Below are 12127 nucleotides of genomic sequence, written 5' to 3'. Positions count from 1 at the left end.
TGAGTCACAACTCAAGCGTAAAGCCCACTGTTTTCTAGACACATTACATGTAACTGTAACTGTGTGTAACTGCTTTTTAACACAAGTTATATAGGATTAAATTTACAAAGTTTATCATGTGTATTTTGTACCTTTCTACAGGACCACGTCGCCATTGGCTCTTGGCACTGTGTACTTCCAAACCATGCTTGATGTCCAGTTCAAGTATAGTACTGTCCTGAATGGTTACCTCCACTTTAAAACGTTAGCAGCACACAGCCATTCTCACACTTGTGAGATCTATGGCATCTACCCTCCAGTTTTGACATTTCACTTGACAAGAAAGGCAAAGGTGAACAATTTTTTCAGACTGTGTATATAAAAGTATAAAAAATCATTTTCTTTCTCTGAAGGTTACAATGACATTTCAAGTGTTCAATAAGTAGTGAATACCATGTTATTTAGGGAAGGTGACGACCCAAGTAACTGTTGAGCTTAACAGCCTCATAACAGATTTACCAATCAACCATATCTCCTGATTAAAAGACGTCCACCAAACCGTCTTCTATTTGCAGGACCAACGGAAACATTTTCATGATTACACACGTTACATCATAAGTCTTAGTCTGATTGTAGAGATGCTCCATATTTTTATTCCTTAACAATATATCTATTACGTTTTTTTTCATATTTTTTGCATCTGTTCATTTGTTCATTAAAGTAATATTGAATGCCTAATATTCTTCATCGCACAAGACTAGACTATGAAGGTGATGCTGACAGGAAGGCTGTCCACTACTTCTGCCTGGCCTTCAACGGGAACCAGTGGCCGGAAGGCATGGAGGAGCTGCTGGATTATGGCGAGGACTACGTCGGGTTTCTGTTGGAACACTTCCTCGCTGTCTTGAACATGTAAATAATAAATAACATGACTGTTCTGTCTTGACAAGAGATATCTATTAAGTGAACCTAACATGAGGGTGCTTAGGCTCAAACCCATCCTTGAGCATAATGACAAGATCACCCATCATGTTGAGTAAACCCGTGTTATTGATTGACTAGGTCCATGCTGGAAGCTTTACCCTTCAGATATTCGTCCCTGATGCCTCTTTGTCGACCTACTGCCGAACGGTCGGTTCATTCATAAGTGAGGTGAAAACTGTAGCCAGCACAGCCAATATCAAATTCATAGTGGCCAAATATGGCATATTCAATTAGGATTCATCAAAGGCAGTCCCAGTAGACTTTCATATTTGCAATTCTATCCTCTTAAATGTGACATGGTTGGATATTCTGATTAAATTTTCAGGACATGAAAGATTCCAGAATAAAAAGGAAAACGTGGGACCGGGACAAAATAGATGACACATTGAAAGAAGTTAATGATAATAATCTAACGCCCGCGGAAGTTAGCCAACGCATAACATTTCAAAAGGTTACAAATTCCATGATATTCCGAGAAGCATCCTTGTATATGGTTGTGCCAGTACAGGAGATGTTTTGCCGATGTAAGTGCATGGGGTAAATGTGTCGGTTTCTGATATGTCCAACACGGTGATGTAGTTTGAAAAGTAAGGAAAAGTATTAGACGTGATTTGTGCAGCATAAGCATCGGCCCCTGTATTTTCTGCTCATTCGAAGTGCGACGTTGAGTAAGGTGTCTTGGGTAAATTAACTAACAGATAAGATTACAACCTGATCCAGATTAACCGTGACGAGTTCTTTGGGTTTGACATGTCCCACACACACCAAGACTGGGCAGTCTGCGGTTTGACACCATGCCGTCAGGGGTGAAGAGGTTACCTAAAGACAGGGAAAGGGCCCGTCAGTTAACGTATTCTGCAGAGATCAGCGTGGGTTAACAGAGATTGAGAGATGTTCTGCAGGATGAGCTGTTTAAAAACCCGCAAAGGGTTTCAAACATCAGAAGCAACCGGTTTGTTAGAAAAGAACGATGATATTGTGGGAGAGGATTGCAGTCTCGAAGACTATCCTATTCTTGGAGGCTACCTGGAAGACATCAAGGAGAAAGTTTTCAAGATCAATTAGAGATTTTCCAGTCGCTTCCCTGAGATAGTTACCTTTGCCTCCTCCTGTACTTAATATAAATACGTCATATCTTACAGAAACCTGTTCAGAGTTGTTAGTTATTCAACAGAGACTACGTGACATAGAAGAAGATAAACTCCGTATATCCAACACGGCTGAACATTGCATAGATGCAGCATGGAGATGTTTGGAGGTCCATGTCCAACTTCTTGAAACCACCCTGTCCCGTCCAAGCATGGATGCAGAGACTATGTGAAAACTCAAACGACTCTCCGACTAAGACGTGGAAACAGAGGACTGGAGGCTGGACACCGGCGCAATGACCTCCGTGCTCATTATATAACAACGATCGTGAACATTTGAAACAAAGGTCACAGTTCAAGCCTCCAAGAAGGGAAAGACTACACAGACTCGGCAACTTTTCCCGGGAAGAATTCCGTTCAGGTTGTCAGGACGGTGTTACCGGAAAATCAGTCTTCCAAAAGATCGCCTCGGAAAAGAGAAGATCAAAACATGCCGGGATGTCTCTGGCCGAAATAGCAAAACAACAAAGAGATCAAACAGAAGACCGCAGCGTGCCTGGATTTCTCCAGAGAGTGGAATATGTTGCGACATGTTAATTTACAGTCTAATACTAATAACCAACCCTCTGAAAAAGAAAGCAGGGGGCAAAAGGCAGAATTCTAACACACCTCAGAGTCAGATAATACAGCCTGAAGATGTCGAGCAGGAAGCACTTTTTGTTGCTTACAAGAAAAACAGACCTGTTAAGTTGTGAGATGGCCGACTTGAAAAAAGACAGAAAAGCGATGTGTGCAGGCTGTACGAATGCATCAGTGATTAAAAATATGCTTTATATAAAAATGAAGGTCACAAATATGTACTAAAGGTTGACTTTCTGACCCATAACAAAGAAAGCGGCAAGTTTAAAGAGCCAAATTCCAAAGATAGTAGCACTGTTTCAAATCTTTTTGTAATGCTAAATTGGCACAAACCTTACAGTCCAGTCAAGAAATTGCAAGTACATAAAAAACTACACAGTAGAAATTGATTTAAGAAAGTTTGAGCTTAGATAAGGGTATAAACGTTTGATTCCAACGTAAGTGAGAAAGAAAAGTCGGTGGGGTTCAGAGTTCAGCGACCGAAAGTGACTTTTGCCACGTCCCGTGAAGGTACGGATTTTGAGCACTGTATTGCACTGAGAGTTTTACGTCGTTTCAAGGCTGACATTTTAATTTTTCATGTATGTACTTTTGTTAATTTATATCATAAACTAATCGATCGTAATCTTGGGAAATACTTCTGCTGCTTTCTCTATATATGCCGTGCGGCACTTCAGACCCGCCAGTGTGTGTGGCCTATTAGCATAGCAACGAGAAGAATAGCCTAGCAACGGACCAGCGTGAGCTAGCTGACTTATGTTGAAGATAAGTATGAGCTCAAATATGGCATCATGGATGCTGCTAGAACGGTCTATCTTAATAAATGAAAACAGAATAAGCATATGCAACCATCATTGACACAAGAAGGCCTATAATCTTATTTGTTCATAAAGTATGTCAGCACTTTTTATGTTGCCCATGGTGCTGAATCTTCACCTTAAAATGAAAAATAGCACAAGAAGAAAGGTCCCGTCTTCATCGCGGATGCGTTGTGCAAATTTTCCACCTGCACCGTCCGTATGAAGTTAACAATATTAAAAGACAAGAAGGACCTGACAGCCATGGTGTCATACACAGGTAAAACTCGCGAGCCGCTCGGAGACATACATGGTAGGAGGGTGACCGGGTGTGCTCGAGCAAAAATTGAAGAAGGTAATTACCACACAAACATCAAAGAAGAGGAAGACATGATCGCCTTGGTGCCCTGTCGAAGGAGGAGTTTTGGGTCCGGTAACAAGGATTTCGTGCCTTTAATGGTAGTGCAAAGGACCGCTTCTGTTTGCAAAAGAAAAAACGTTTTGAATTGTTCACTTCCATTTGGAATGGGAAGCCCCGGTGTGATGAAACAGTGTTCTGGATTTAGCTAAGGTGTCCTCACAGCTCAACACAGCGTTGCTCATCCCGGCTGTGCAGAAGATGCGTTCCTGGTGAGAATGCCCCACCTGGCTAACATCCCCGCACACACACACGCTTAACTGTGAGGGCAATTGCCGGGAAAGACATCGGCAGACTGCCAGCGGGTCTGTGCAAAATCCTGACGGAGCTGGACAGGGACGGCATTTTTACTGGACCCACGTGGTAAATATTTCTTTGGTAAATGTGTGACAAGCCATGAATTGTGTTGCTGGCTTTCTGATCTTTGTTGAAAAGGAATGCTGAGGAACCATGTTCCATGTGATGCCCGTCAATTTTGCCGCGTATATCTCCAGAATTAATGTGGTGCAGTGGCGAATTCTTTAGCATAAGCTGGAACGACGAAATGGTGATTTCAGTTGGAAATTTTAAATGATGTGCAAAGCTGAAAGACTGGGACGAAATGTCTTGCAAATAACAGAGAGTTGCTTAGAACATTGTCACGATAGTCTTACCATCCGCATCGACTCTTACGATAAAGAAAGTAAACATTACAGCCATACTTACCGCATTGTTTTATGTTTCAACAGAATGGATGGCAGTGAAAACCAACAGAGTGGGCGACAAGACCTTCAGGCGAAAAATGATAACCATGATTAACACCCGTTGCCGGCATGTGCGTTGCGAAGTTGCGGGTGGGGCCAAGGCAACCAGTACCAAGGCAAAGTTAAAAGTGGCCAATACTGCACTAACTGTGTAACAAAGTATGGTTCCACGGGTAAACCCGTTTCTAGCAGGACGCTTCGTAGACATTAGCGGGAAAAGAGTCTGGGCTAAAGATTGTTACAAGAGAGTTGCGACGTGGCTGGGGAAAATCGCCGATTACTGTGCACCTTGAAGACGAGAAGGACAGTCGCCGCGGGCCTATCATTTTCAATGGTGTGACAAACGAGTGGTCGGAACTCGCGTTTGCCGCTGCTGGAAACGGATGGAGGGCAAACAACCCCGGCGTCTCACAGCAGTCAATCACAGATATGATTTCTCTGTTTGAGAAAGTGTTGGATGACTTTAAGATACCGAATGCCATCCCTGGAACATTCAGACAGGCGCGTGCAGTGATAGAGGAATTTTTGCCCTGCTCCGTGACGTACGATGCCTGTTTCGGAGATTGCATGTTATACAAAGGGGATATGCATGAAGCAGAAAGCTGTCCAACGTGTAAGGAGCCGCGTTATGACATTCATTTCCCCCTCGTAGACTCTCTGAAGTCACTTTACGGTATACCTGAGATAGCAAGAGTGCTACAAGCCCACGCAGCAAAGTTCAAAGACGAGCCTCCCAGGTCTGTGTACCGGAAAGGAACAAATGGAAAGAACAGTATGTCTAGTCTAATTTTTTTAAGGTGAACGACACCCTTGTTGACAAGAGTCAACGTTCAAAAATGTTGATCAGGTTGCAGTGATGGTCACAGTAACCCAAGGGCTGCAACCCAAAAGGTGGACAACAGCAGCAGAGATCGAGACGGTCGCTCGCCACCTGGTGCAGACCTACCCAGGATTGGGAGTGGGAGGTGTTGATGGCAAGGACGTACATGTAAGCATTTCCAAGAATCACCATGATTACACTCGTAACTCGTAGAAATATCCAAAGATACAGAACAGCTACCTGTTCTTGATAGGCATTCAGTATTATAAATGCCAAGTTTGATTTATTTCAGAACCAGTAGTCTTTCGTTGATTTTAAGAGTTAACAGCACACTTCAAGTCTCCTGCCATAATCTGTGAAAAAAATTATTTATGCTCCTGCTACATTCAACACTTATACAAAGTCAGGCAACTTCTACAGTGTAGATGAAGCTCTTAACCTTTTGGCAAGAAGCGAGCGATTACCCACTGAATATAAGGCAGAACTTCAACTAAACATAAATGAAGACACAGATGTCCAAACGGCAAAGATGGCCATGTTCGATACTATGGTCTTTTGATCACAACTGGAAAAGCAACTCTGGCAATATATCAATGTGGCTTACTTTAACCACTAATTTAACACGCTTCAACATGTATCTCATATCAACGTGTTGTATGTAGCTATAGTTTGTTGTTGTTCTAGTTTACTTTACCCTTTATCAGTTCGGGTGTTTGCGGTTATCTCTTCTTGCCGGGTTGAAAATCATCTCTTTTAAAAGAAACATTAAAATCTGTGAGACGTCTTTTAGATGCGGAAGTATAAAGTGGTATTATTGCGAGAATAAATTTTGTCATGCATGTTGGAGATTATTCACTATCACAAAACGAAATCGATTCATGATGCGAGGTATGTAAACCTGAAAGCAACACTTGAATAAATCTAATCCATAGTTTATGCACATCTAAAATGTACTAATAACAAACTTGTCTTATAGTATGTAAAACGTATCTTTTAATTTCCAGTACAACAAACAGGATGAATTATAATTATGGATTCATTTCCACGGCAACCATTTCTACCATACAGATTCTACAAAACTTTGAATTTTTGTAGTAATATGTAGATAATTTGGAAGGCCAAATTAAGTAGTGTGCTTGTAATAATTGTTACTTTAAAAGGTTTATCTGCCATTAACAAATTGATAATCAGACCTTTTTGGTTAAGGGAGGAATGTTTCACAGGTAACTGACCAATATGTACAAGATATTTAACAATTTTTCTACAGTCTCACAGCAACTGCCAATGTTAGTAAACATTATACTGATATAGTGTATACATTAATATCAAATTTCCATCACAAACTATGCCATAATAATTTAAGGTTTCAAGATTTATAGTGTATTTACCTTTGTCGTGTTTTACATGCATTACATCTGCATGTACATCAAATGTCGACTGTTTCAAAGAAAACAATGATTGAAAAGAAGCTCCAAAGCAAGCATAATGTGCCATAAAATTATATGAGAAAAAAAAGACTCTTTTCCAATAGCAAAAAATTGTACACCTTGCAACAAATCTACTTTTAATCAAGAGCAAGATCCAAGAAAACACTACAGACAATAACAATGATGTAAAATGTTTTGTAAGTTAGAGCAGTCAATTGTAATCCTTCTTACCTCTTAGGGCACATGAAGAAGGCCTGTAATTATGTTTTGCCTGCTTGCATTTTTACTATGACCAAATGACATCCATATAGTTGAATCAATGTTGCCTAGCTTCATTTACATAACAGGATGGTATGGTCAACATGCCATGTGCACGCATTTGGCGATGAGTAGACCAAGATCAATGCCCCCAGTACCAATGGCACCTTCGGCAGTAAGTCATTATAATATGTACCTCCCTATTTGCATGGTTGGACAAGTTTTCTAAAATTCACTTGTCCTATCAAGCAATATGCATCCACTTGTCCCGAACCAAAATTCAAATGTCACGTTTATATTGTGTTTTCACTTCAAGCACTGGAATTCGTATTATTGCCTTTAATCTCTATTTTTCTATGTTGACTATTGCTTGATGTCATGACTGTGTCTCACTCAAAGGAAAGTATCTTACTTGTCCGCTCCAGCAAGTTGACTAGCCAATACAACACTTTCACTTGTCATTAGCATTCATTGAGTGGACTTGTCTAACCCTGATTTGTAATGAAGCTGATGCAATTTAAAACTGATGACTTTACAATTAGTCTAAAAATAAATGTTCTTTCATGATACATCAGAACAATATTTGAAGTCATGCATTTAAACTATAAGGGCTTCCTGCAACACTTGTTGTACTGTATATAAAAGAGGCCATCAAGGAAAACTGTTTAATGATATTCATTTCCTAATGATGCCTTTTGCTCAGGTAGTGGACATCTGCAGGCAGCAGAGACGACCATGGGTCGTCATAGTTGCCGAGCCAATGATATCGACAGATACAAGGTTAACTTCACAATTATCAGTCTGCAAACAGTTGAATAGTGGCATGTCAAGATATGTGTTAAATTTCTTTAATCTGCAGACCTTTACCTTAATGAAATACTTGCATTATCGAATTTGAACTACACACCATTGCTCAAATCAACATTATGATAAATCGATAAGATTTATTTTGATAAAAGTACTTTTGTAGCCTTGACAGGTTTATGGACACATCGACATTTCAAAACCTATTTGAGATGCAACACACAAGGAGGCCTGCACTGCTCGGCCATGCAACGCCTTCTTATGGAGGACATGATCATGACAACTGTAAGTGTGTTGCTATTATGTACAAATCATTAACCTGACATGTTGATAGACAAGGCTCCGTGCTATTTTTTAACTCCCTTTCATTTTATTTCATAGTTGTATTAGACAATAATATCATGATTTCACAAATCTACTTGTTTAGGCATAACCAGCCTGGGTCCATAGCTAAATGTTTTGTCTAATCTGCCAAAAGTCTCGTTGACCATTCAATTATGGTGATTTGTAGTGGATCTCCCACACCTAAAAGTATGATTTGGACATTAACAGACCAGGAGATGCCATGATCTTTTTGTGTGGGGTGTTTCATGGATATGGCTCTCCCCAAACACAGGAAAACAAACGCCAATGGTCGTCTGCTTTCCTGGTCTTCCAGTTCATTTACATACAACAACACCCCCAACACCGCCCACACCTCGTCTTGTATCTACATCTGATCCGCGACCTAGCCTCCCGCAGAGCGCAGTGGGCGAAGTATGACGAGCAATTCCGCTATCACAGGGAAACATCTCCCGACACGCCCTGGAACACCTCACATTTACAGCTATATGTAGATGCTCTCCAGATCAGGCCGCGGCCTCCCATACCAGCGTCCCGACCTGCCGGGGCAGAACGCACCCCAAAACACCCAGAGAAGTACCTCCCGGGTACTGTTTTCGCTACCACAGGCCGATGACCAATGCTTCAAAGCTACCTACCCCTACAAACATGCATTGTTTAACATTCTGGAAGTTCATCATTCATATTTACATGTATACACTTCAGCCACAAAAAGGCGATGCATTTTATGTCACTTTATCTTTTTTACATGAAAAGTGAAGGATACTATAATTTGTTTTCGTAAGGAAAGACTGTATGCAAAGATGTTCATTATTTTTCTTACCAACCCAAGGGCAAATCGAACGAAACTGGCTAGCGGCCTCTACCGCCTCGGAAGAATGAGGGAGCCAGGGGAGCGACCCTTACACCTGCAGGCGCTCAGGTCAGCTGCGGGTCACGATGCGGACTACACTGTGTGCAAAGTGTTCAACCGTGCAGAGGTACATGGCCAGACCATCTACAGTATCTACAAACTATGGTCGGGAGAAAACCCGCAACAGTAGAACAGTTGAATTCACACAAGGCGGATATGTTCACTTTGGCTAAGTGCAGATGTTCTGCTGTGTTAATGAAAGTTATTTTGCAGTGTTAAAAGATCTGATGCCAGTCGCAAACCCGTTGATTGATTTTGACACTGTAGATAACCCAATTGTTAAAGAAGCGCTTCGATCCCTGCACCAAAAAGGTCTAACCCCCGCGTCAATCTCTACTAAGCTGCCTGCTATTACCTTTATACACAAACTTCTCAACCTTCCCGACCCAACTCAAACATTCGCGATTCAAAAATTATTGGCGGCCACTAGAAAGTACCGCATCCCAGACAGCCATCTTCCCACTCTCAGCCGTTAAGTCATGTTCAGGGACCCCCAGCAAAGTGGGTGTTGGCTCCCCTAGCAACACATAGCAACCAACTTTGACCCCAATTTTCACAGATTTTCCCTATTGTTCAATAATTGCCCCCTCTCCGCCTACTGTGAAAACTTTTCAGGTGGGGTGCTGCTGGGCCAGGTGAGAAGGTACCTGGCACCCCGTGAAGTGTGAATGGCCATCATACAGGGCTGTCTGGGAATCCAAGCTAGGATGTGTATTAAAAGAAATTGAACTAGAAAGGCAACATTTTCAACGAAAATGCAGGGTGTTTCTGAACGGAAAAGAAAATTCGTCACAAAAGAAATTTAAAAAAAAACATTGTCAAACGTTTGATGCCCTGTTCGCAGATGAAAGCGTTGTATGTATAAGATATAATGTTATGCTTAGAAAAGATAGAAAACTTCCGATGTGGATCTATATAACCTCCTTGCTTGTACCAGCATTACAGGATAGCGATTTAAAAAAATGTTATAATCTGTTTTAGCCTACAATCACAGCACTTTTTTCTGGCTGGCGACGGAAGAAACAAAAATAACACAGGCCAGTAAAAACAATGCTAAGTATCTTTTCCTTCAGAAAGATAACGATGTGTTTAAATCCAAAAACATTTACTGTGTCTACAAACTTCTAGTGTTTTTAGTTTGTAAGTTTGGTAACGTCAGATCCACATTTTGACAATTCACACAGCATAACAGCATAATTATAATAACTTCAAATTACTTCAAACATTATTGTACCAAACAGTTCGGAGACATCTGAGTTTTCCTTGAGTTAAAAACCCATGGGAAGTTGCTCGCTTGCGCAAGATAGTCGTCTTTGATAGAACAAGGGATTCAAGACAAGACAAAAAGATTTTCAGTGATTTCTTCGATGGACTTGCAGAGAAAAAAATACATTAGAAATTTCAGACGAATTGCCCACCAACCCCGTTGTTTCCTTTGTTAGAATTGTGGATACACATGTACATTTTGCTTAATTTTATGATCACCAAATGCATTGCTGTCATTTATTTGTATAGTCTCCTATATTGCATAGGCCTGGCCATAATTTTCTTGAAAGCTAGTGTTTTACAACTGTAATTGAAAACTTGTAATAGGGTAAAGAGAATTATTTACACCACCTATGCTTGAAAACATGTTTAGCATTGTTTTTAAAAGCAACCCAAGCTGCGTCTGGAGCCAGATAAACAAGCCGTGAACTACCCATTGTTCTGGCCAGGTAGTCTGCTTTCCTACTGTGAGGGTGCTATGTCAACAAGTTAATTGGCCATATTGTTCACCAATCACAACAAGAAGATCAGATTTCACATCTACAGATGCCAAAAGTTAAAATTTTGTAGTACTTTTTTTCATAAAGTTGTGCACGCTGAGACAACATTTTTCCAACTTACAAAACATATGGGTGGAAAGGAGACAAGTTGCACAACAATCTCCTGTTGAGACCATTTTCTTAGAGGGTTCCAGTGCTAAGCTATGGTTTCATGAATATTTCCAAGGGTCTGTTTTTGTCAAAATTTTGTAAATATCATAAGATATCTTTCTTCTAATTACAGTTATAGATATGGTCTCAACAGGATGTTGTAGATTGGTCTTAGCTGCATACGTACATCCAAATTTTTACTGAAAAAAAATTTCTGTGCGATGCACAAGGTGTTTGGTGGTACCAAAATTGTCAAGTGCTTATCATATTAATATTGAGATATGCATAAGGTATATGTGAAATGAATGTAGTCAGATTACATCTAATCAATATTTAGCTTCAAAACATGTCAGCAATTCCAGACAGAAACATCAAGTAATCGTTGTACAACGCATGAAAGTAAGGGCAGCAGTTAATTAGGCTGAAAGGCCGAAACATGACTTAGGGTTACTGAGCATCTCCCAATTACCCCCGGCTCGCAGCACACATTGCAGAAACATATCGCCCATTCCTCGTTAAAGGGGCAAATTGCTGTCGCACATAAGCAGCGGGCCACAGTTTTCTTTAAAGACACAATGACTACGTATTTTGCCCTTTTCCGTTACAAGTACATGATAGTAATATGCTAAGCAATGTTTTCCCACCATTGTTAGTTGCCTTTTGGTCGTCCCGGGTAAGGTTTTGCTTAGAAACACGCTAAAAACACGTGTCGGAAATGCTATAAAGGTGAATATCGTGGCATTCTGATAATGAAAAGACGTTAGTTCTTTAAATTTTCAGTCATAATTTACATCAACCACTTAGGCCGGCTTGTCACGTGTTGACGAACTTGTTCAGCAGACGACCTTTTTATGTCAGATGCCGTTTTATTCTTGTCGCCAATTTTTGTATAATTTACGTTACCGAACTTCTGTTGGGTGTAATTCGCTTACGAAAAGACATTTTCCGATAATTTTTTCACTGTTTTATCTGCTAAACAGTGGTGTTGCGTAACAAACA

The sequence above is a fragment of the Branchiostoma floridae genome, chromosome 6 (genome assembly GCF_000003815.2).
Source record: "Branchiostoma floridae strain S238N-H82 chromosome 6, Bfl_VNyyK, whole genome shotgun sequence".
Classification (NCBI taxonomy): Eukaryota; Metazoa; Chordata; class Leptocardii; order Amphioxiformes; family Branchiostomatidae; genus Branchiostoma; species Branchiostoma floridae.
Note: the sequence above shows the minus strand (reverse complement) of the source record.